This window comes from Coregonus clupeaformis, chromosome 23 (genome assembly GCF_020615455.1).
Source record: "Coregonus clupeaformis isolate EN_2021a chromosome 23, ASM2061545v1, whole genome shotgun sequence".
NCBI lineage: Eukaryota > Metazoa > Chordata > Actinopteri > Salmoniformes > Salmonidae > Coregonus > Coregonus clupeaformis.
The window spans coordinates 18795437-18822691 of record NC_059214.1 but is presented as its reverse complement, the minus strand read 5'-3'; the positions used below and the strand labels follow the sequence as shown (position 1 = coordinate 18822691).

At 45.2% G+C, this 27255-nt stretch overlaps 1 protein-coding gene across 5 annotated transcripts in view; it reads left to right on the top strand.

Annotated features, from left to right (window-relative positions):
* Positions 1-27255, top strand: part of LOC121536834 (activin receptor type-1) — a 131823-nt gene that overhangs the window by 24827 nt on the left and 79741 nt on the right. For all 5 annotated transcript variants that reach the window (XM_041844429.2, XM_041844425.2, XM_041844424.2 and 2 more), the window contains one exon: positions 3927-4121. The gene's annotated coding sequence lies outside the window, so the exon portion shown is untranslated. The remainder of the gene's footprint in view (positions 1-3926; positions 4122-27255) is intronic.

Sequence of the window (27255 nt, the reverse complement as noted above, 5' to 3'; positions counted from 1 at the left end):
GTAGACAGGTGTGTGCCTTTCCAAATCATGTCCAATCAATTGAATTTACCACAGGTGGACTCCAATCAAGTTGTAGAAACATCTCAAGGATGATCAATGGAAACAGGATGCACCTGAGCTCAATTTTGAGTCTCATAGCAAAGGGTCTGAATACTTATGTAAATATGGTATTTCTGTCTTTTTATATTTAATACATTTGCAAACATTTCTAAAAACCTGTTTTCACTTTGTCATTTTGGGGTATTGTGTGTAGATTGATGAGGATTTGTATTTATTTAATCAATTTTAGAATAAGGCTGTGACGTAACAAAATGTGGAAAAAGTCAAGGGGTCAGAACACTTTCAGAATGCACTGTACACACACACACACACACACACACAAATTCCGAAAGAGCAAGGGAGAAAGAAACATCGAGAGAGAGAGAGACAGAGAAGGAAAAGAATGATGGATCTTCTTGAAGTTGTAAAGTTGTGCATCAATAAACAAGATATGCTCGGCTGCCTCTGGCGTGGCGCCGAATGTTACATTGGCAGATCTGTCAGCTCACTCACTTTCAATAAAACCAGTCAGCCGCATAATGCCTTTACACCGGCAGTTAGCCACTATTAGTCCATAGATTAATATCATTCCCTCTGTTCCAAAAAGGTAACCAAGTGAAGCTGCCTCTGTGTGATCGCTGACACAATGATAAATGGCTACAGACGACCCTCATGGAAAACCCTAGAGGTTTCCTCTGGCACATTTTACCATAAAGGAAAAAGTCAATTTTACACCACATACACTACATGACCAAAAGTGTGTGGACACCTGCTCATTGAACATCTCATTCCAAAATCATGGACATTTAATATGGAGTTGGTCCCCCCTTTACTGCTATAACAGCCTCCTCTCTCCTGGGAAGGCTTTCCAATAGATGTTGCTGCGGGGACTTGCTTCCATTCAGCGACAAGAGCATTAGTGAGGTCGGGCACTGATATTGGGAAATTAGGACTGGCTCGCAGTCGGCGTTACAATTCATCCCAACAGTGTTTGTTGGGGTTGAGGTCAGGGCTCTGTGCAGGCCAGTCAAGTTCTTCCACACTGATCTCGACAAACCATTTCTGTATGGACCTCGCTTTGTGCACAGGGGCATTGTCATTCTGAAACACGAAAGGGCCTTCTCTAAACTGTTGCCACAAAGTTGGAAGCACAGAATCATCTAGAATGTCATTGTCTGCTGTAGCGTTAATATTTCCCTTCACTGGAACAAAGGGGCCTAGCCCAAACCATTAAAAACAGCCCCAGACCATTATTCCTCCTCCACCAAACTTTACAGTTGGCACTATGCATCCGCCAAACCCAGATTCGTCTGTCGGACTGCCAGATGGTGAAGCGTGATTCATCACTCCAGAGAACGCGTTTCCACTGCTCCAGAGTCCAATGGCGGCGAGCTTTAAACCACTCCAGCCGAGGCATTGCGCATGGTGATCTTAGTCTTGTGTGCGGCTGCTCAGTCATGGAAACCCATTTCATGAAGCTCCCGATGAACAGTTGTTGTGCTGACGTTGCTTCCAGAGGCAGTTTGGAACTTGGTAGTGAGTATTGCAAACGAGGACAAACGATTTTTACGCACTTCAGCACTCGGCGGTCTCGTTCTGTGAGCTTGTGTGGCCTACCACTTCACGGCGGAGCCATTATTGCTCCCAGACGTTTCCACTTCACAATAACAGCACTTACAGTTGACCAGGGCAGCTCTAGCAGGGCAGAAATTTGACGAACTGACTTGTTGGAAAGGTGGCATCCTATGACTGTGCCAAATTGAAAGTCACTGAGGTCTTCAGTAAGGCCATTCTACTGTGAATGTTTGTCTATGGAGATTGCATGGCTGTGTGCTCGATTTTATACACCTGTCAGCAACAGGTGTGGCTGAAATAGCCAAATCCACTAATTTGAAGGGGTGTCCACATACTTGTGTATATATATATAGTGTATCTAAAGCCAATATCAAGACCTGGTTGTTACTCTGTAATCTCTGAATATCTGCTTTAGCGCGTTAGTCTAATCTAATGTATGAATACAGGTTTACGTGTTGCTGTGCTGCATACAGTTGAAGTCAGAAGTTTACATACACTTAGGTTGGAGTCATTAAAACTCGTTTTTCAACCACTCCACACATTTCTTGTTAACAAACTATAGTTTTGGCAAGTCAGTTAGGACATCTACTTTGTGCATGACACAAGTAATTTTTCAAACAATTGTTTACAGACAGATTATTTCACTTATAATTCACTGTATCACAATTCCAGTGGGTCAGAAGTTTTTATACACTAAGTTGACTGTGCCTTTAAACAGCTTGGAAAATTCCCGAAAATGTTGTCATGGCTTTAGAAGCTTCTGATAGGCTAATTGACATCATTTGAGTCAATTGGAGGGGTACCTGTGGATGTATTTGAAGGCCTACCTTCAAACTCAGTGCCTCTTTGCTTGACATAATGGGAAAATCATCCTTGGGAGCAATTTCCAAACACCTGAAGGTACCACTTTCATCTGTACAAACAATAGTACGCAAGTATAAACACCATGGGACCACGCAGCCGTCATACTGCTCAGGAAGGAGACGCGTTCTGTCTCCAGAGATGAACGTACTTTGGTGCGAAAAGTGCAAATCAATCCCAGAACAACAGCAAAGGACCTTGTGAAGATGCTGGAGGAAACAGGTTCAAAAGTATCTATATCCACAGTAAAACGAGTCCTATATCGACATAACCTGAAAGGCCGCTCAGCAAGGAAGAAGCCACTGCTCCAAAACCACCATAAAAAAGCCAGACTACAGTTTACAACTGCACATGGGGACAAAGATCGTACTTTTTGGAGAAATGTCCTCTGGTCTGATGAAACAAAAATAGAACTGTTTGGCCATAATGACCATCGTTATGTTTGGAGGAAAAAGGGGATCGCTTGCAATTCGAAGAATACCATCCCAACCGTGAAGCACGGGGGTGGCAGCATCATGCTGTGGGGGTGCTTTGCTGCAGAAGGGTCTGGTGCACTTCACAAAATAGATGGCATCATGAGGAAGGAAAATTATGTGGATATATTGAAGCAACATCAAGACATCAGTCGGGAAGTTAAAGCTTGGTCGCAAATGGGTCTTCCAAATGGACAATGACCCCAAGCATACTTCCAAGGTTGTGGCAAAATGGCTTAAGGACAACAAAGTCAAGGTATTGGAGTGGCCATCACAAAGCCCTGACCTCAATCCTATAGAATATTTGTGGGCAGAACTGAAAAAGCGTGTGCGAGCAAGGTGGCCTACAAACCTGACTCAGTTACACCAGCTCTGTCAGGAGGAATGGGACAATATTCACCCAACTTATTGTGGGAAGCTTGTGGAAGGCTACCCGAAACGTTTGACCCAAGTTAAACAATTTAAAGGCAATGCTACCAAATACGAATTGAGTGTATGTAAACTTCTGACCCACTGGGAATGTGATGAAATAAATAAAAGCTGAAATAAATAATTCTCTCTACTATTATTCTGACATTTCACATTCTTAAAATAAAGTGGTGATCCTAACTGACCTAAAACAGGGAATTTCTACTATGATTAAATGTCAGGAATTGTGAATAACTGAGTTGAAATGTATTTGGCTAAGGTGCATGTAAACTTCCGACTTCAAATGTATATGCTATATGTTGTTCCATATTATATGTTACATCTTACTAAATGTCACTATGACCAACTTGTGATAGCACTGTTGTTACAGGCTATATCGCTACATAAACCTAGCAGAAGGTCCCCGTCGCAAAATAGGTTTCTAACCTCAAGGGCCTTTTCCTGGTTAAATAAAGGTTAAGAAAAAACTAGAATAGAAACCACTGCAGCGAATCCTGTTCTGTTTTCTGTTATAGTGGTAATTATATCTCCATGGCTGTCTTGTTGCAGACGGAACACGAGCGGAGCTTGGACTGGCATCGCTTTACCCCGACCCAGCTGAGTGTGGTGGCCCAGAGCTGGCAGCGGGAACGAGCTGACCTGCTGCTCAAAGCCCTGGTGACCCTGGAGGCGGCCAGGCAGGCCCTCCACACAGACTGCCAGCACCAGCAGGACATCTTCTCCCGCTTCAGAGACAGGGTAGAGGTATATGGGGTACACTGAAATGACATCCTACATCTGAAATGGCATCCTATTCTCTATATAGTGCTCTATTTTGACCAGAACCTGTGGCAAAAGTAGTGCACTATATAGGGAAAAGGGTGCCATTTGGGATCTATCCTTTCAACAAGGCAGGTCCTACAGGCCCTAGTTTTGTCGCACCTGGACTACTGTCCAGTCGTGTGGTCAGGTGCCACAAATTGGCTCAGAACAGGGCAGCACGGCTGGCCCTTAAATGTACACGGAGAGCTAACATTAATAATATTAATGTCACCAGACATGAATGGAGTTCCATGCAGCCATGGCTCTATGTAGTACTGTGTGCCTCCCATAGTCTGCTCTGGACTTTGGGATTTTGAAGAGACCTCTGGTGGCATGTCTTGTGGAGTATGTATGGATGTCCGTGCTGTGTTCTAGTAGTTTATGAAATATAAGGTCATGGAATATTTTTATTGTATTTAACTACCTTATTGTTGCTGGACCCCAGGAAGAGTGTCTGCTGCCTTGGTAGCAGCTAATGGGGATCCTTACTAAATACAAATACACGCTCTGTCTGACTGTGCAGAAGGTCTCCACTAAGGAGGCAGCTTACTCACACTCACACTCACTTCCTGTTGCCAGCTAGCTTCTCACGCTCGGTTTGGGCAGCCACTGGGGATGGGCTGTGAATGCTAACAAGCTAATAAGGACAGCCTTGTCTTGCTGATATGATCTAACTGTCTTGGGTATGTTTGGTTCGCTCAACAACGAAGTTGCGTACATGGAAAAACTCCCCCACTGTTGCTGTGTGGCATCATAATTAGGTTTCCTTGTCAATGATGAACAACCTCTGTTTGTTTATGTAGCCGTCTATAGCATGCTTGTTATGAGGGCTTGGAGGTTTAAGTCGTACTGAAGCTGATTAGATAACGAAGCTCTATGACCTGGACTAACTCCTAATGACCTGGTGTAAGTAGCCATAGTACACATGTGGACACGTGGCTTCCCACGCACTGTTTACATTAACATCACCTGGCCTGTCATATCTATTACCCACATACTGTACCATACAGTAGATACAAAAAAATACATACACTAGATGGACACATCAGTGCCTCACCAACACCTTGTGGTAAAAGTGATCATATCATATCTATGGCCCACATAGAGAGAAAATAATAGTCCCATGACCTATAGATGGCCCCCTCGGTGCACAATGCACAGACTGTAATAGAGGGAATTCATGCATTTTGTGCGCTCATTCAAACGCATTGCCAACTTAATCAGAGTCTTTACCAACCTTACCTTATATGAGTTCCATTATAGTCAAACTGTATATTTCTGTGCTGGAGTGGAGTTGGAGCACAAAGGAAGTCTCCCTCCAGCCAAATCTCTCCTGGGTTCTCAGGGCCTTTATCATCCTGACACAGTGACACGAACAGAGCACAAAATGGATTCTCTTTGCCATTCTGTCAGCCTTCTTACAAATGCTTTGTTTCTGCAGCTTTTGTCTGTTTCCAGGAGCCCTGCTAAATGAACAATTATTTACATATTCATCAGGATGAAATCCACTTCTGCAACTTCATTATCTTACACTGAACAAAAATATAAACGCAACATGTAAAGTGTTAGTCTCATGTTTCATGAGCTGAAAAAGATCCCAGAAAATGTTCATATGCACAAAAAGCTTATTTCTATAAAATGTTGTGCACAAATGTGTTTACATCCCTGTTAGTAAGCATTTATCCTTTGCCAAGATAATCCACCCACCTGACAGGTGTGACATATCAAGACGCTGATTTAAAAGCATGATCATTACACAGGTGCACCTTGTGCTGGGGACAATAAAAGGCCACTCTAAAATGTGCAGTTTTGTCACACAACACAATGCCACACATGTCTCAAGTTTTGAGGAAGCGTGCAATTGGCATGCTGACTGCAGGAATGTCCACTAGAGCTGTTGCCAGAGAATTGAATGTTCATTTCTCTACCATAAGTCGCATCCAACGTCATTTTAGAGAATTTGGCAGTACGTCCAACTGGCCTCCCAACCACAGACCACATGTATGGAGTTGTGTGGGCGAGCGGTTTGCTGATGTCAACGTTGTGAACAGAGTGCAACATGGTGGCGGTGGGGTTATAGAATGGGCAGGCATAACATTTTATCGATGGCAATTTGAATGCACAGAGATACCGTGACGAGATCCTGAGGCCCATTGTCGTGCCATTCATCCGCCGCCATCACCTCATGTTTCAGCATGATAATGCACAGACCAATGTCGCAAGGATCTATACACAATTCTTGGAAGCGGAAAATGGCCCAGTTCTTCCATGGCCTGCATACTCACCAGACATGTCACCCATTGAGCATGTTTGGGATGCTCTGGATCTACGTGTACGACAGCGTGTTCCAGTTCCCGCCAATATCCAGCAACTTCGCACAGCCAGTGGGACAACATTCCACAGGGCACAATCAACAGCCTGATCAACTCTATGCGAAGGAGATGTGTCACGCTGCATGAGGCAAATGGTGGTCACACCAGATAATGACTGGTTTTCAGATCCACACCCCTACATTTTCTTAAGTATCTGTGGCCAACAGATGCATATCTGTATTCCCAGTCAAGTGAAATCCAAAGGTTAGGGCTTAATGAATTTATTTAAATTGACTGATTTCCTTATATAAACTGTAACTCAGTCAAATCTTAGAAATTGTTGCATGTTGCCTTTCTATTTTTTGTTCAGTATATTTCATTGCATACTATTGTAAAGCTTTGGTAAAGTATGATTAAATTGGTTTATAAAAAATTTGATTCACATGCACAATTCAAACAATGTTGTATTTTATATCATAATTTGAGGGGACATGTTGGTAAATCAGTATGATTCCCTACCCCTATCATGCTTCAAGCCTCCCCATGATCCTCTCTGTGATGTACTGAAATCATGGAGCCTGAGGAGGTGAGGCCTGGCGATGGTGCTGGAAAAGGCCTGGTGGTGCTGCAGGAGGCCTGGTGGTGGTGCTGCAGGAGGCCTGCTGGTGGTGCTGGAGGAGGCCTGCTGGTGGTGCTGGGCTGCTGGCATCATTGGGAGCTGGGAGTTGGGCTGTGTGCTTATTGCTGTATACTGTAGACTGATACTGATGACCCACTGAGCAGCTCTCCTGTGGGTTATTATGGTGTGCAGTGGGAGGAGCCCCAGAATAAATGTTTCTGGGCCAAATTGACCCAGAAACGGCAGGGACTGGGAAACTGGTCAGAATTGAAGGAATGATGGATGGCGCTAAACACAGGGAAATTCTTGAGGGAAACCTGTTTCAGTCTTCCAGAGATTTGAGACTGGGACGGAGTTTCACCTTCCAGCAGGACAATGACCCTAAGCATACTGCTAAAGCAACACTTGAATGGTTTAAGGGGAAACATTTAAATGTCTTGGAATGGCCTAGTCAAAACCCAGACCTCAATCCAATCGAGAATCTGTGGTATGACTTAAAGATTGCTGTACACCAGCGGAACCCATCCAACTTGAAGGAGCTGGAGCAGTTTTGCCTTGAAGAATGGGCAAAAATCCCAGTGGCTAGATGTGCCAAGCTTATAGAGACATACCCCAAGAGACTCGCAGCTGTAATTGCTGCAAAAGGTGGCTCTACAAAGTATTGACTTTGGGGGGGTGAATAGTTATGCATGCTCAAGTTTTCAGTTTTTTTGTCTTATTTCTTGTTTGTTTCACAATAAAAAAATACACCAGACAAGACACAGAGACAGCAACAGAATAATAGTTGATGGAGAGAGACACTAAAAGAAAAGAACAGGCCATAACAGAAGAGGATAGACAAAGGAGACAGTAACAAACAAGAACCTGAGACAGCAACAAGAGAGACTGACTGCCTCACTTCTTGTGTTGAAAATTCCAAATAGTTTGCATAGTCAATTTACACACAGCACTGACACACACACTTACCACACCAGACATGCCACCAGGGGTCTTTTCACAGTCCCCAAATCCAGAACAAATTCAAGAAAACGTACAGTATTATATAGAGCCATGATTGCATGGAACTCCCTTCCATCTCAGATTGCTTAAGTGAACAGCAAACCTGGTTTCATAAACAGATAAAGACACACCTCACTGCACAACGCCTCTCCTCTATTTGACCTAGAAATGTTGTGTGTATGTCCTACTATGTAGGCTATGTGTGACGTTTTAAATGTATGTAGTTCTGTCCTTGAGCTGTTCTTGTCTATTCATGTTCTGTATTATTTCATGTGTTGTGTGGAGCCCAGGAAGAATAGCTGCTGCTATCGCAACAGCTAATGGGGATCCTAATAAAAAACCAGATACCCCCCCTCCCCAGCCATCCTTACGTAATTTGTGCCCCCTCAGATTTTTGGGGTGCATGACACCCCTGCTAGCTACGCTGTGGATCAGGCAGCACAGATGGCTGCATGGATCAAGGGAAACTAGGCTGACGAAACTCCCATGGGAGTGGGGAAAATCAAGTCTGGACAGAGATGACATCAATTATTATCTACAGATGTTTTTCTATTACATTACAGATTGTACAGCTGTAGATTTATTGATGCTACTTCATCTTGATTTGAGAGTCACCCATGTTGGTGCATAGATAATGAGTTGGCACATTTCTATAAATGAATATGGAATCGAGAACTAGACTAGGTAATAGTATAAAGTAATCCTTCTTCCCCCACCCCCCATAAAAAAAAAGGTGGTTGTCCCACTGGTTATCATAAGTTGAATGCATCAATTTTTAAGTCGCTCTGGATAAGAGCGTCTGCTAAATGATGTAAATGTACATGTAATTTCCAAGAAAAGTGGAGTTTAGCTAAGAAACACATCTGCTAGCTGAAATTGAAAATAATGTAACGTAATCAATAGTTATTTTCTTAAGATATTTCACACAATGTACAAGCAGACTTCATGTTCACTGACTTAATTATATATTTTTTGTTAGAGTACAGTCGTGGTGAAAAGTTTTGAGAATGACACAAGTATTGGTCTCCACAAAGTTCGCTGCTTCAGTGTTATGAGATATTTTTGTCAGATGTTACTATGGTATACTGAAGTATAATTACAAGCATTCCATAAGTGTCAAAGGCTTTTATTGACAATTACATTAAGTTTATGCAAAGAGTCAATATTTGCAGTGTTGACCCTTCTTTTTCAAGACCTCTGCAATCCACCCTGGCATGCTGTCAATTAACTTCTGGGCCACATCCTGACTGATGGCAGCCCATTCTTGCATAATCAATGCTTGGAGTTTGTCAGAATTTGTGGGTTTTTGTTTGTCCACCCGCCTCTTGAGGATCGACCACAAGTTCTCAATGGGATTAAGGTCTGGGGAGTTTCCTGGCCATGGACCCAAAATGTCGATGTTTTGTTCCCCGAGCCACTTAGTTATCACTTTTGCCTTATGGCAAGGTGCTCCATCATGCTGGAAAATGCATTGGTCGTCACCAAACTGTTCTTGGACGGTTGGGAGAAGCTGCTCTCGGAGGATGTGTTGGTACCATTCTTTATTCATGGCTGTGTTCTTAGGCAAAATTGTGAGTGAGCCCACTCCCTTGGCTGAGAAGCAACCCCACACATGAATGGTCTCAGGATGCTTTACTGTTGGCATGACACAGGACTGATGGTAGCGCTCACCTTGTCTTCTCCGGACAAGGTGTTTTCAGGATGCCCCAAACAATCGGAAAGGGGATTCATCAGAGAAAATGACTTTACCCCAGTCCTCAGCAGTCCAATTCCTGTACCTTTTGCAGAATATCAGTCTATCCCTGATGTTTTTCCTGGAGAGAAGTGGCTTCTTTGCTGCCCTTCTTGACACCAGGCCATCCTCCAAAAGTCTTCGCCTCACTGTGCGTGCAGATGCACTCACACCTGCCTGCTGCCATTCCTGAGCAAGCTCAGCACTGGTGGTACCCCGATCCCGCAGCTGAATCAACTTTAGGAGACGGTCCTGGCGCTTGCTGGACTTTCTTGGGCGCCCTGACGCCTTCTTCACAACAATTGAACCTCTCTCCTTGAAGTTCTTGATGATCCGATAAATGGTTGATTTAGGTGCAATCTTACTAGCAGCAATATCCTTGCCTGTGAAGCCCTTTTTGTGCAAAGTAATGATGATGGGACGTGTTTCCTTGCAGGTAACCATGATTAACAGAGGAAGAATAATGATTTCAAGCACCACCCTCCTTTTAAAGCTTCCAGTCTGTTATTCTAACTCAATCAGCATGACAGAGTGATCTCCAGCCTTGTCCTCGTCAACACTCTCACCTGTGTTATCGAGAGAATCACTGACATGATGGCAGCTGGTCCTTTTGTGGCAGGGCTGAAAAGCAGTGGAAATGTTTTTGGGGGATTTTCATTTTCATGGCAAAGAGGGACTTTGCAATTAATTGCAATTCATCTGATCACTCTTCATGACATTCTGAAGTATATGCAAATTGCCATCATCAAAACTGAGGCAGCAGACTATGTGAAAATTAGTATTTGTGTCATTCTCAAAACTTTTGACCATGACTGTACATTGTTCTGGCCCCCATTTTAAGACTACCACTTGTAAGGACATTGCCATGGTTAGGCTAGTTGAACCCAAATAGCCTTGTTTACATTGTTCATTTACTCCTCCACAGCTGTCTCCCGTTTAGATATACGATTAACTATTATGCTTAGCACATCAACAAATTAACCATTTAGATTATGGATTGCGTTGGAAATCAATCCTGTACACCAGATGATGAAAAAGAGAGAAAGAGGGAGGTTTTATTGGTAAGATGGGGGAAGAGCTCATTTTTGAGTCAGTGCTATCTGTAGTACTTGGCAGTAGCAACAACAATGTTATAAATTAACTTGTGTTCAGGCATATGTTCTGTGTATCCCCCCCGTAGCCTCAGTGTCTGGAGGAAGGGTTTCTGGGGCCGTATACCAGGGGTCTCAGAGTACGAGTGCTTTGTTTTCTCTTTTATCTCCCAATGAATAAGATTACATGGCCAGGGGAGACCTGATCCTAGATCAGCACACTTACTCTGAGAGACTTGGTACATAATGCGCTGATTTCAGGGTATGGTGTTCTGAAGATGGTGAGTAGGAGGTTCAGGTTCTGCTCAGCACCCAGCAGAGAGACAGAGAGCCTGCATGTGATGGACTGGTGTTTAGGGAGCTTCAGTTGGTGGTGTGTAAGACTGTGCATGGGCCACACAAGGTGCTTGAGCTGCCAGTTCCCAATAATTAGATACTAATCTGGGTCAAATTGATCTCCCACAGGATTTATCATCCTGAAGACAAAGGCCTAGTCCACTGTCCCTTTAAACGCACATGACTGGAGTGGAGTCTACAATATCCTTTTCCTCTGTCACACCCAGACTGACACAATAAATATAGGCTGTATCTCAAATGGCACCCTATTCCCTATATAGTGCAATTATTTTAACCAGGGCTCTGGTCAAAGGTAGTGCACTATGTAGGGAAAAGGGTGCCATTTGGGAAGCACATTGTATTTCTCCATAGAAATTACCACAATCATGGCCAGAAGTGTAGTATTGCATGGCGATAGCTACAGTGGTACCATACAGTGCCACACTCAATCTTCATATCCACTTCACCATCACTGTTTCTTATTGTACAAGGAATTGTACAAATTGATGCTGTGAATATCTTGGCTGATCACTCATTGGTTAGTCTGTCAGTGAGTAAAGTGAAATGGGAACCTATTGCCCCCCCACCAGCATCAAAGAGGCAGACATCAGAGGCAGACATTAGAGCCATGTTAGAATTTGGTTTGGGGAAGGCAGGGCTTGCAGATGTAAAAGGCAGCTGAGCTTCTATCATTCTGACATTTCTAGATTTAGTCTTCATTTTTTAAGGCTGTCATGTTCAAAAAGTATGTTTGTATTTGGCAGCGAGGCACAGAAAGTGAGATTGTAGTGATGAATTGTTGTAGACTGTACGTAATGAGCATATTATTCCACTTGTGTTCTCAAAAATGCATTTTCATCCAGCCCTAAACAAGCAAGACATACCCAATCAGTTCAACTGTTGTGGCATAGTTTTCAGTGTTTTCTTGGGAACTTGGGGAAGATTAAGTAAGATTAGTTTAAGATCTCAGTTGGCTATGATGGACACTACACTGTGCTGTTTGGTTCTTCATATTTACATAGTCATATTCAGGAGAGGACATGATAAACACTAAGACTGGCTAAAGGGCTAACTTGACAGAAAGAGGCATGCATGCACGCACACACACACACTGTTTTTTCTGGATCAAAAAGGGGCTTTGGAGGTGGGCGTGAGGAGGATGTGACAGGGGGTGTGGCAATGGGCGCAGTCGGCGTGGCTGAATTTTAGCTAACAGTTTAGAGGACCCCATCTTGGTGGTGTAGAGAAATGTTTATATTTTTATGCCAATTTCCTACAATTCTACACATTTCTCCATGGAGCTGCGAGAAATGTTGCTGTTTTAAAGCAAATTTCCTTAAATTCTATGGATTTTGACATGGCTAATGCTGTGTTGTTTTGCTCAAACATAACAAAATCTGTAACACTTTATTTGAATAGTCCATCTGTAGATGCTCTATAGACTATCAGTGACATTTCAACTAACTATCTGCTATAGCCCTAACCCTAACTATAGCCCTAACCTTAACCCATATCCTAACCCTAAACTTAACCCTTACCCTAACCCTAGCCTTAACCCTTACCCTTATTATAAACCTAACCCTAACTGTAACCTTAGCAAGCAGTTGCTTATCAACAGATGGTTTGCTCTACAGATGGACAATCCGGACTATCCAAATAAAGTGTTAGTTCTCAAAAATATATATTTTTTACACTGTTTGGACTTAGTCATCCCGAAAAAACGCTTAGGCGGCCCGCCCAAGGATTTCAATGGCAGAAAACACACACACACACACACACACATTTACATTTGAGTCATTTAGCAGACGCTCTTATCCAGAGCGACTTACAGTTAGTGAGTGCATACATTTTTTCATACTGGCCCCCCGTGGGAAACGAACCCACAACCCTGGCGTTGCAAGTGTCATGCTCTACCAACTGAGCTACACGGGGCCACACACACACACAAAACCAGGTTGTTTGCCTCCCTCACATTTCTCCACATTCCCAGCATCAAGCACCCAGCTATCTTATCTAGGCCAGAGCAGAGTTTGATTGATGGTGCAATATGTGTGCTAGTTATCGAGGGTTTTAAAAACCTAGATTTTCTCTGGTGGGTTTTTTCACCTCCATTGGTTACATAACAAAGGTGTGTCCTAAATGGCACTATATTACCTCATATAGCCTCTGGTCAAAAGTAGTGCACTGTGTAGGGAATTGGGTGCCATTGGAGACGTAGACAGATAATATATCCATGAGAGTAGCCTCTCAGGTTGAGAAACAGTGCACACAAAATAGGTATTGATCAAAAGGGACTTTTTAATCACAATTAGTTGATTGTCTGTGCGTTTGTAAGTATTGTTTTGGTGTATGGAAGATTAGATTTTTTTTAGTTTTCATGTTATCCAGAGCGTTGGTGACTGTAACTGTGGTGTTGGCAACAATTTACTTACCCTTTTTTGACTACGTTTACTGACACTGGCCATATTCAACGGGTGTTGAGCGTTCGTAAATTCATCAGTTATTCTGCGCTCTGGTACACAGACGAGAGTGCTCTGAAATCGGAGTAGATCGCCAGAGGGAATTTACGAAAGCACCCGAATGTCCGTTGAGAACGCACAACGACTATACCACTTAGCTAAGAATGACGGGAATAATCAAGTCAATAAACGTTGGTTAGTTAGTTAGATAGCATATAGATAATGTACTGGCAAGTTTGATGTATTAGTAGCCAACTAACGTTAGGTAGCTAGCTAACATACCGGTACATACTGCTGTGATGATATGCTATGTGGTTTGTAGAGTAGCTAACAAATTGTCAGCCAACATAACGTGTAAGGCAGGGTTCTTCAATTCCGGTCCTGGAGGGCCGAAACACTTCTGTTTTTTATTTCTACCTGGTAGTTAATTGCACTCACCTGGTGTCCCAGGTCTGAATTAGCCCCTGGTTAGAAGGAGAGGATGAAAAACAGGTGTTTCGGCCCTCCAGGACCGGAATTGAAGAACCCTGGTGTAAGGTAACGTATTTGAAAAGTCATGACTTTATTACATTGTTCAACATTTTCTTAACATTTGTCATAATTAGTTAAAGCAATGAATTTGTATCTGCTCTCGTTGGACTTCGGCTGCATATTTTCCGCAATTTCCTTCAAATCTGAAAACTATGTGAAGCCACGCCCATTTTCTGAAGAATCGCATTATGGGCCCTAACAGAACAGAAATAATGTCCACTGTTTGTATACTTCCTATTTTGGCAAATGTTGTACGACATCCGGGAACTTTTGGCATACTAACTATATCCATACTATGACCAATAAGCATACTATATATATAATATATTATATTTATGTCACAAATAGTACGGTAAGTGCGGTTAGTGTGAGTATTCGAACACAGCTCAGACTTTGCACAACTATTTCGACTCAGATATCAAATTCAAAATACGTAATATACTGTATGTTGACACAGAGAGCTTACATCCATGCATTCTGGCTCTTACAGTAATGTGCAGCAAACTGAATATCTAAGTCTTTGTCTAACTCAATCATTAATAACAAGCCCTGCGACAGACTTTCCAGGGGGTGTACAAGTGCATTAAGCTTCCTCACGCTACAGAACCTGCTGACCTATAGACTGTTCTGGCTCGGGAAAAGGCTTACTTTATTTAATACTCTTGAGTTTCATATACAGTGCATTCGGAAAGTATTCAGACCCCTTAACTTTTTCCACATTTTGTTACCTTACAGCTTTATTCTAAAATTGATTAAAAAGAAAATGTACTCATCAACCTACACACAATACCCCATAATGACAAAGCGAAAACTGTTTTTTAGACATTTGTGCAAATGTATATTTAGGCCCTTTGCTATGAGACTTGAAATTGAGCTCAGGTGCATCCTGTTACCATTGATCATCCTTGAGATGTTTCTACAACTTGATTGGAGTCCACCTGTGGTAAATTCAATTGATTGGACATGATTTGGAAAGGCGCACACCTGTCTGTATAATGTCCCACAGTTGACAGTGCATGTCAGAGCCAAAACCAAGCCATGAGGTCGAAGGAATTGTCTGTTGAGCGCCGAGACAGGATTGTGTCGAGGCACAGATCTGGGGAAGGGTACCAAAAAATGTATGCAGCATTGAAGGTCCCCAAGAACACAGTGGCCTCCATCATTCTTAAATGGAAGAAATTTGGAACCACCAAGACTCTTCCTAGAGCTGGCCGCCCGGCCAAACTGAGCAATCGAGGGAGAAGGGCCTTGGTCAGGGAGGTGACCAAGAACCCGATGGTCACTCTGACAGAGCTCCAGAGTTCCTCTGTGGAGATGGGATAACCTTCCAGAAGGACAACCATCTCTGCAGCACTCCACCAATCAGGCCTTTATGGTAGAGTGGCCAGACGGAAGCCACTCTTTAGTAAAAGGCGCATGACAGCCCGCTTGGAGTTAGCCAAAAGGCACTCAGACCATGAGAAACAAGATTCTCTGGTCTGATGGAACCAAGATTGAACTCTTTGGCCTGGATGCCAAGCGTCACGTCTGGAGGAAACCTGGCACCAACCCTACGGTGAAGCATGGTGATGGCAGCATCATGCTGTGGGGATGTTTTTCAGCGGCAGGGACTGGGAGACTAGTCAGGATCGAGGGAAAGATGAACAGAGCAAAGTACAGAGCGATCCATGATGAAACCTGCTCCAGAGCGCTCAGGACCTCAGACTGGGGCGAAGGTTCTCCTTCCAACAGGACAACGACCCTAAGCACACAGCCAAGACAATGCAGGAGTGGCTTTGGGACAAGTCTCTGAATGTCCTTGAGTGGCCCAGTCAGAGCCCGGACTTGAACCTGATCGAACATCTCTGGAGAGACCTGAAAATAGCTGTGTAGCGACACTCCCCATCCAACCTGAATGGGAGAAACCCCGCAAATACAGGTGTGCCAAGCTTGTAGCGTCATACCCAAGAAGACTCGAGGCTGTAATCACTGACAAAGGTGCTTTAACAAAGTATTGAGTAAAGGGTCTGAATACTTATGTAAATGTAATATTTCCGTTTTTTATTTTTTTATAAATTAGGAAAATGTTCTTAACCTGCTTTTGCTTTGTCATTATGGGGTATTGTGTGTAGTTTGATGAGGGGAAAAAACTATTTAATCCATTTTAGAATAAGGCTGTAACGTAACAAAACGTGTAAAAGTCAAGGGGTCTGAATACTTTCCAAATGCACTGTAAGAGTGTGGTCCAGTACTCATGTATGGGAAGTGTTTGTTTTCCACTCTGGAGTTGTCTGCTTCAGGCAGGGTCACTCCATGTTAGTGCTGTTGCAATTACAGTGAACTCATCTGAGACGTGAGGGTCTCATTTAGAAATGCCTCTAACCTCGTTAGAGCTCAGTCTGGACGAGGACGCCGCCCACAGAAGCTGCTGCTGCAATATCCACAGGCTGCTCATTAACATCAAATGACAGGACTCTCTTTCTCTCTCTCTCTCTCTCTCTCTCTCTCTCTCTCTCTCTTTTCTCTCACGCTCTCTCTCACTTTCTGTCTCTGTCTGTTTCACTTTCTCTCTCTTTCTGTCTCTCACTTTCTCTGTCTCTCTCTTTCTCAATTCAATTCAATTCAAAGGGCTTTATTGGCATGGGAAACATATGTTTACATTGCCAAAAGCAAGTGAAATAGATAATAAACAAAAGTGAAATAAACAATAAAAAATGTACAGTAAACATTACATTCACAAAAGTTCCAAAGGAGTAGAGACATTTCAAATGTCATATTATGGCCATATAGTTCAAGTACAAAAGGGAAAATAAATATGGGTTGTATTTACAATGGTGTTTGTTCTTCACTGGTTGCCCTTTTCTTGTGGCAACAGGTGACAAATATTGCTGCTGTGATGGCACACTGTAGTATTTCACCCAATAGATATGTGGGTCTGTGTAATCTGAGGGAAGTATGTGTCTCTAATATGGTCATACATTGGGCAGGAGGTTAGGAAGTGTAGCTCAGTTTCCACCTCATTTTGTGGGCAGTGTGCACATAGCCTGTCTTCTCTTGAGCGCCAGGTCTGCCTACAGTGGCATCTCTCTATAGCAAGGATATGCTCATTGAGTCTGTACATACTGTAGTCAAAGGGTCAGTCACAGTGGTCAGGTATTCTGCCACTGTGTACTCTCTGTTTATGGCCAAATACCATTCTAGTTTGCTCTGTTTTTTTTATTAATTCTTTCCAATGTGTCAAGTAGTTATCTTTTTGTTTTCTCATAATTTGGTTGTGTCTAATTGTGTTGCTGTCTTGGGGCTCTGTTTGTGTTTGTCAGGTTCATCTCTCTGTAGGTGATGGCTTTGTTATGGAAAGTTTGGGAATCGCTTCCTTTTAGGTGGTTGTTGTATTTAACGGCTCTTTTCTGGATTTTTGATCATTAGCGGGTGTCGGCCTAATTCTGCTCTGCGTGTATTATTTGTTGTTTTACGTTGTACACTGAGGAATTCTCCATGCAGTGGGTTCTATAACTGATTCAAGTATTTTTAGCCAGATCCTAATTGATATGTAGAATTTTATGTTCCTTTTGATGGCGTAGAAGGCCCTTCTTGCCTTGTCTCTCAGATCGTTCACAGCTTTGTGGAAGTTACCTGTGGTGCTGATGTTTAGGCCGAGGTACGTATAGTTTTTTGTGTGCTCTAGGGCAACGGTGTCTAGATCCTGGCAACTGGATCTTTTTTGGAACACCATTATTTTTGTCTTACTGAGATTTACTGTCAGGGCCCAGGTCAGACAGAATCTGTGCAGAAGATCTAGGTGCTGCTGTAGGCCCTCCTTGGTTGGGGACAGAAGCACCAGATAATCAGCAAACGGTAGACATTTGACTTCAGATTCTAGTAGGGTGAGGCAGGGTGCTGCAGACTGTTCTAGTGCCCCCGCCAATTCGTTGATATATATGTTGAAGAGGGTGGGGCTCAAGCTGCATCCCTGTCTCCCCCCACGGCCCTGTGGAAAGAAATGTGTGTGTTTTATGTCAATTTTAACCGCACACTTGTTGTTTGTGTCCATGGATTTTATAATGTTGTATGTTTTTCCCCCAACACTGCTTTCCATCAATTTGTATAGCAGACCCTCATGACAAATTGTGTCAAAAGCTTTTTTGAAATCAACAAACCATGAGAATACTTTTTGTTTGTTTGTGTGTCAATTAGGGTGTGCAGGGTGAATACGTGGTCTGTCGTACGGTAATCTGGTAAAAAGCCAATTTGACATTTGCTCAGTACATTGCTTTCACTGAGGAATTGTAAGAGTCTGCTGTTAATGATAATGCAGAGGATTTTCCCAAGATTGCTGTTGACGCATATCCCACAGTAGTAATTGGGGTCAAATTTGTCTCCACTTTTGTTCCAAATATTGGGGAAGATGAGGATGATGTAAAAAAGTTTAAGTATAGCCAATTGGAATTTGTTGTCTGTATATTTTATCATTTCATTTAGGATACCATCAACACCAGAGGCCTTTTTGGGTTGGAGGGTTTGTATTTTGTCCTGTAGTTCATTCATTGTAATTGGAGAATCCAGTGGGTTCTGGTAATCTTTAATAGTTGATTTTAAGATTTGTATTTGATCATGTATATCCCTCAAACTCAACTCTGGACCTTGAAGACAGTTCCACTGAATTGTTTTATTGTTCCCCTCTAGTCAGGGACTGATTTAGACCTGTGACACCAGGTGTGTTTAATTCATCATCAGGTAGAACAGAAAACCAGCAGGCTCCGGTTTATCCATACATCTTTTTTTGATAACTCTTTGTGTAGTTGTTTGTTTAGTTTGTTCCAATTTTCCCAGAAGTGGTTATTTTCGATGGATTTTTCAATTACATTGAGCTGATTTCTGACATGCTGTTCCTTATTTTACCATAGTGTATTTCTGTATTGTTTTAGTGATTTACCACAGTGAAGGCTCAGGTTTTCTGGATCTCTGTTTTTGGTTAGATAGGTTTCTCAATTTCTTTCTTAGGTTTTTGCATTCTTCATCAAACCATTTGTCATTGTTGTTAATTTTCTTAGGTTGTCTGCTTAACACTTTTAGATTTGATAGGGAAGCTGAGAGGTCAAAAATACTGTTTAGGTTTTCGACTGCCAAGTTTACACCTTCACTATTACACTGAAACCTACCATTGTCCCGTGTGGTGCAAGGACAACAACCTCTCCCTCAACGTGACCAAGACAAAGGAGATGATTGTGGACTACAGGAAAAAAAAGAGGACTGAGCACGCCCCCATTCTCATCGACGGGGCTGTAGTGGAACAGGTTGAGAGCTTCAAGTTCCTTGGTGTCCACATCACCAACGAACTATCATGGTCCAAACACACCAAGACAGTCGTGAAGAGGGCACGACAAAGCCTATTCCCCCTCAGGAGACTGAAAAGATTTGGCATGGGTCCTCAGATCCTCAAAAGATTCTACAGCTGCACCATCGAGAGCATCCTGACTGGTTGCATCACCGCTTGGTATGGCAACTGCTTGGCCTCCGACCGCAAGGCACTACAGAGGGTAGTGCGTACGGCCCAGTACATCACTGGGGCCAAGCTTCCTGCCATCCAGGACCTCTATACCAGGCGGTGTCAGAGGAAGGCCCTCAAAATTGTCAAAGTCTCCAGCCACCCTAGTCATAGACTGTTCTCTCTGCTATCGCACGGCAAGCGGTACCGGAGTGCCAAGTCTAGGTCCAAAAGACTTCTCAACAGCTTCTACCCCCAAGCCATAAGACTCCTGAACAGCTAATCATGGCTACCCGGACTTTTTGCACTGCCCCCCCACCCCATCCTTTTACGCTGCTGCTACTCTGTTAATTATTTATGCATAGTCACTTTAACTCTACCCACATGTACATATTACTTCAACTACCTCAACTAGCCGGTGCCCCCGCACATTGACTCTGCACCGGTACCCCCCTGTATATATAGCCTCCCTACTGTTATTTTATTTTACTTCTGCTCTTTTTTTCTCTCAACACGTTTTTTGCACTGTTGGTTAAGGGCTGTAAGTAAGCATTTCACTGTAATGTCTGCACCTGTTGTATTCGGCGCATGTGGCCAATAAATTTTGATTTGATTTGATTTTAAACGTTTTGTCCAGGAAGTTGTTTAGAAGGGATTACATTTGTTGTTGCCTAATAGTTTTTTGGTAGGTTTCTACGCTACTTTCCTTCCATCTATAGCATTTCTTAATATTATGCAGTTCCTTTGGCTTTGATGCCATAGGAATGAGTATTGCTCTGTTCAAGTAGACTGTGATTTTGCTGTGATCTGATAGGGGTGTCAGTGGGCTGACTGTGAACGCTCTGAGAGACTCTGGGTTGAGGTCAGTGATAAAGTAATCTACAGTACTACTGCCAAGGAATGAGCTGTAGGTGTACCTACCATAAGAGTCCCCTCGAAACCTACCATTGACAATGTACAGACCCAGCGTGCGACAGATCTGCAGGAGTTGTGACCTATTTTTGTTGGTTGTTTTGTCATAGTTGTGTCTAGGGGGGCATATTTGGGAGGGAATGCTTTCACCTCCAGGAAGGTGTTTGTCCGTCTGTGTGCTAAGAGTGTCAGGTTATTTTCCAGTTCTGGCATTTAGGTCGCCGCAGACTAGTACATGTCCCTGGGCTTGGAAATGGTTGATCTCCCCCTCTAGGATGGAGAAGCTTTCATTGTTAAAGTATGGGGATTCTATTGGGGGGATATAGGTAGCACATATTAGGACATTTTTCTCTGTTGAGATAATTTCCTTATAAATTTCTAGCCAGATGTCAAATGTTCCTGTTTTGACTAATTTAATAGAGTGGGTTAGGTCTCCTCTATACCAAATTAGCATACCCCCTGAGTCTCTTCCCTGTTTCACACCTGGTAGTTTGGTGGATGTATTTCCAATTTATTTGATGAGGTTTCCTGCTCTTTAGGCCAAAGGCACATGACCTCAGACCTTGTATATTCCAAGATGAAATAGTAAAAGCTTTGTGTTCCATAGCGTCTGGTGTTGTTTTCGTGTGGTTTAGGCTCGGACCATTACAGTAGGTGTGAGCAGAGCATGTTGAGCATCTGATACTTACCTCTCTCTCTCTTGTCTCTCTCACCACAACAAGGATGACTAGACACTATACTGGCATATTGAAGCCTGAGAGACAACTTCCCACAGCTCTGATCTACGGGCAGTCTGAGGAGCCTTAATGTAAACATGAAACTCCATATATTTCCAGCACTAAGTCTGCATCCCAACTGGCACCCAATTCTCATAGTGCACTATTCCATTTAGTGCACTACTCAAAAGTAGTGCACTAAATGGAGTAGGGTGCCATTTGAGACACACCCTGATGTAATTTGATTAAGGCAGGGTAGGTTATTTCCTCTAAGCTTTCCACAAACAGACAGACAGCAGCTAGTTGTTGGTTCCTCTCAGGCAGGCAGGCTGATTGAATTTATGATGTTGCTGGTGTTAATGTGTGATAGACTCTGTTAATGCTTGGCTCTCTTTGGGGGATTCCTAAGCCCTATGTTGATGGATCTGTAAATCTGTCTGCCTGTTTGGAATGCAACACTTCACTGCACATCTTGCCACAGGGACCCTGGTGCATAACCAACCTGTCACTCACTCCTCAACAACTGTGTGTGTGTGCGTGTATGTGTGCTTGTGTGTGCACATGCGTGTGTACTCGCACTTTCACACAGTCTGATTGCATATGTAAAGTGTGTGTTTTTTCCCAGGTCTGATTGGGTGGGTGGTACTGTATGTGTTGAGTGAGTGTCACTGTGAGACCATAGCTCTTGGCAGGATGTTGTTGATGAAATAAGTGTTGTGCAGGGTAGGGCATAAAGTGCTACAGGTAACTGCCAAAATAAAGGAAACACGTGAGTAAATGAGGATTCTGGCAGCTCTTATGGTGTGGGGTGCATTTTCCTGGCATGGTTTAGGTCCACTCAACCCCTTAGAGGGCAAGGTAAACACCAATAAATACACAGGCATATTGTGAATCACTTCTATCCTGATGGGAGTAGTCTCTTCTAGGATGGCAATGCCCCCACCCACAGGGCACAAGTGGTCACTGAATGATTTGATGAGCATGAAAACAATTTAAACCATAAGCCATGGCTGTCACCAGATCTCAACCCAATCAAACACTTATGGGAGATTCTGGAGTGGCGCCTGAGACAGTGTTTTCCACCACCATCAACAAAACACCAAATTAAGGAATTTATTGTGGATGAATGGTGACGCATCCCTCCAATGGAGTTCCAGACACTTGTAGAATCTATGCCAGGGCGCATTTAAGCTGTTCTGGCTCGTGGTGGCCCAACTCCCTCTTAAGACACTTCATGTTGGTGTTTCCTTTATTTTGGCAGTTACCCGTACATTACAGTGTGGGAGCAGGGTTTTCTGGGTCTCTGTACTGTCCTGAAGTATTCTAACACAGATGTGCTGTTTCAACACCTCTCTTTCCTTTCCATTTTACACCAGACTCTGGGGCTGGTACCCAGCTGGGCATCTGGTCACGTGATTTGGTCAAGAGAGGCAAATCACGTATCGGCACTAACCTACGGGCCTCTGTGTTTATGTGTGTGTGTGTGTGCTTGTTATTTTGTGTGTGTATGTGTGTGTGTGGCTCGTGCTTGTTCATTTGTGCGCGTCCATGCATGTGTGTGTCCAGCTGCAGCAATGGCGTGTCTATCAGGAGGAGGTTGCCACATTGGAGGCAGCCATTGTTGCTAGGCAGCAGGAGGAAGAGGAGGACAGACTGAGGAGGGAGCAGGAGACTTGGCCATGAGGTCACTGCAGAAAGAGAAAGTCAAGACCACTTACTCCTTACACCCGACACTCTCCAGCATATTCAACTGTCCCCAGTCATACTATGTTTGAACGTGTTCTGTGCTCTTCAGATTCTCTGACGGTGTATAAAAACAGCTTAGTATCCATTAAATGTTAGTATGTCCCAGGTTCATTTGAATGTTTTAACTCCATGGATTATAATGTTGTCAGATGGAAATGACCTATCTATGTTTGTTAGGGAACGTGTGTGTCATGATGATTTTCATTAGCTTGATTAATTGTATATTCAGCTGAATGAGGTAAAATGGTACGTGTGCGCCTGCGTGTGTGTGTGTGTGTGTGTGTGCGTGTGTGTGTGTCACGGTTTCGGCCGAGGCTGCCTCTCCACCTTGTTCGGGCAGGCTTCGGCGCTCGTCGTCTCCGGAATTCTAGCTGCCACCGATAGATGTTTCATGTTCGTTTGCTTTTGTCTGTTTGTGTCACACCTGTTTCTGTTTTACGTAATTAGTGTCCTATAAGTTTCTCGTTGTGTTTGTCATGGGTTGTGTATGATTGTTTTTCGTCAGTGTTGTGTTTGCTCGGTTGAGCATATTTTCTCCACTGCGCTGGAGCTCAGTTGCACCTGTTTCGTGCACCACTTCGTTTTGTCGCACCTGTTTGTGCGCATTTGCCTTTTCGCCTCGTGCGTAGTTTAGCTGTTGGGCTTAATTGTCCTGTTGCCTGTGTTTGGGCCAGAATACAGCATTTGGAACCTACCGTCTGCGTCCTGCATTTGATTCCTTACACCACACCTACACACGCCCTGACAGAATCATACACCAGTCATGGAATCAGCAGGAGCCGAAGCAGCCCAGACAAGACTGGAAGCCCAGGTTCGGGACCAGCAAGAGCAACTCCTGCAGATGGGGAACGCCCTGCAGGAGGTGATTACCACACTCCGAGGCTGGGGTTCGCCTCCACCACCACCCGCCCTGCCAGCACCATCGGCCAGCCCGCCCAGTCCAGCGCCGGAACCTCGAGGAGTCCGACTATCTCTCCCGAGGGCTTACGACGGGACAGCGGCTGGGTGTCAGGGATTCCTGCTCCAGGTAGAGCTATACCTGGCCACCGTGCACCCGGCACCGTCAGGGCACGAGAGCGTGTCCGCCCTGATCTCCTGCCTGGCCGGAAAAGCGTTGGAGTGGGCCAACGCAGAGTGGAGGAAGATCGACGCCACGACGATTACGTACACCGAAGTTCTCCCGCCGCTTCAGGGCGGTGTTTGACCATCCCCGGAGCAAAGCGGCGGGGAGGCGTCTGGTCTTCCTCCGACAGGGGAGGAGAAGTGCCCAGGAATTCGCGCTCGAATTCCGTACTCTGGCGGCAGATGCAGGGTGGAATGATCGGGCCCTCATCGATCTATACCGATGCAGCCTACGTGAGGACGTCCGTCGGGAGCTGGCTTGCAGGGACACCAGCCTCACTTTCGACCAGCTGGTGGATATGTCCATCAGGCTGGATACCCTGCTGGCTACCCGCGGACGTCTTGCGGAGGGTCCGTCCATTCCACCCTCCAGCGCCTCCGAGCCTTGTCCCATGGAGCTCGGGGCGCTGGCGCTAGAGAGAGGAGGAGTCGGCAGGCTAGGGGGTCCATCCACTGCACCAACTGTGGTCGGGGAGGACACACCGCGGCTAGGTGCTGGGGATGGCCTCCTAGGGGAGATGACGACAGGTCCCGCACTGGGGATTCCCTCCAGGTGAGTAGGCGCCCCACTCACCCAGAGCTCTCTGTTGCCCATTTTTGTATGCCTGTACGTTTTCCACAGGTAGCACCTCATGCCCAGCATAAGGCGCTGGTAGATTCAGGCGCAGCTGGGAATTTTATTGATAAAAAGTTTTGTTTAGCGTTAGGGATTCCCCTCATTCCTGTTGATGTTCCTTTTCCCGTTCACGCCCTAGATAGTCGTCCGTTGGGTACGGGCTTGATCAGGGAGGTCACGGCGCCACTTAGGATGTGTGCGCAGGGGGATCATCAGGAGATGATTCAGCTGTTCCTGATTGACTCTCCTGCGTATCCGGTGGTGCTGGGCATGCCCTGGTTGAGTACCCATAACCCAGTGATTTCGTGGCAGGAGAGGGCTCTGATGGAGTGGTCTGCCCAGTGTGTGGGTAGATGTTTGGGCGTTTCGTAGGGGCTACCTCGGTGGAGAGTCCAAACCAGGTGCCCGCATTGCACATTCCACCTGAGTATGGGGATTTGGCTATTGCGTTTAGTAAGGCGAGGGCGACGCGGTTGCCACCCCATAGGCAGGGGGATTGTGCGATAAACCTCCAGGCAGGAGCTGCGCTCCCACGGAGCCATGTGTATCCTCTGTCTCAGGAGGAGAAGAAAGCTATGGAGATTTACATAGACGAATCACTGAGACAAGGATACATACGGCCGTCCACTTCCCCCGCGTCCTCGAGTTTCTTTTTCGTGAAGAAAAAGGATGGTGGTTTGCGCCCATGCATCGATTACCGTGGTCTCAATCAGATTACGGTGAAGTATAGTTATCCACTCCCGCTGATTGCGACCATGACTGAGTCGTTGCATGGGGCGCGTTTCTTCACGAAACTAGATCTCAGGAGCGCGTACAACTTGGTGCGCATCAGGGAGAACGATGAATGGAAAACAGCCTTTAGTACCACCTCGGGCCATTACGCAGTATCTGGTCATGCCATACGGGTTGATGAACGCTCCATCAGTTTTCCAATCATTTGTGGATGAGATCTTCAGGGACATGCAGGGGCAGGGGGTGGTGGTGTACATTGATGACATTCTCGTGTACTCACCTACCCGTGTCGAGCATGTAGCCCTGGTGCGCAAGGTGTTGCGGAGGCTGGTGGAGCACGACCTGTATGTGAAGGCAGAGAAGTGTCTGTTTTTCCAGGAGTTGGTCTCCTTTTTGGGTTATCAGTTGTCTGCGTCAGGGGTGAGGATGGAGGTAGATCGAGTGTCGGCCGTGCGTAATTGGCAAACACCAACCACTGTGAAGGAGGTGCAGCAGTTTTTGGGGGTTTGCAAATTACTACAGGAGGTTTATCCGGGGTTTTGGACAGGTGGCAGCTCCCATCACGTCTCTGTTGAAGGGGGGTCCGGTGCGTCTGCAGTGGTCAGCCGAGGCGGACAGGGCGTTTGGGAGGCTGAAGGACCTGTTTACCTCGGACCCGGTGCTGGCGCACCCGGATCCCTCTTGGCCGTTCCAAGTAGAGGTGGACGCGTCGGAGGCCGGTTTAGGAGCCGTGCTTTCACAACGATCTGGCGCGCCACCTAAACTCCGCCCCTGTGCTTTTTACTCTAAGAAGCTCAGTCCGGCGGAGCGGAACTATGACGTAGGGGACAGGGAGCTGTTAGCCGTGGTACAGGCTCTAAAGGTGTGGAGGCACTGGCTTGAGGGGGCTCAACACCCTTTCCTCATTTTGACGGACCACCGTAACCTGGAGTACATCCGGGCGGCGAGGAGGCTGAACCCTCGCCAGGCAAGATGGAGTATGTTCTTGACCAGGTTTACGTTTAAGATCACGTACATCCCTGGGTCACAGAATGGCAAGGCAGATGCGCTGTCTCGGCGGTATGACGCGGAGGAGAGGTCCGTGGAGCCCACTCCCATACTGCCTGCGTCGTGTCTGGTGGCGCCGGTAGTGTGGGAGGTCGATGCTGAACTCGAGCGGGCGTTACGCACCGACCCTAGTCCATCACAGTGCCCGGAGGGTCGGAAGTACGTTCCGCTCGAGGTTCGGGATCGATTGATCTATTGGGCTCACACGTCACCCTCCTCTGGACATCCGGGTATCGGCCGGACAGTGCACTGTCTTAGTGCCAAGTACTGGTGGCCCACGTTGGCTAGGGATGTGAGGGTTTATGTTTCCTCCTGCTCGGTGTGCGCCCAGTGTAAGGCGCCTAGACATTTACCTAGGGGTAAGTTGCTACCCCTGCCCGTTCCACAACGGCCATGGTCCCACCTATCAGTGGACTTTATAACAGACCTTCCCCTCTCCCAAGGGAATACCACCATCTTGGTCGTTGTGGACCGGTTCTCTAAGGCCTGTCGTTTGCTCCCCATGCCGGGTCTTCCCTACGGCCCTGCAAACTGCAGAGGCACTGTTTACCCATGTGTTCCGGCACTACGGGGTGCCCGAGGACATTGTGGCTGATCGGGGTCCCCAATTCACCTCCAGGGTCTGGAGAGCGTTTATGGAGCG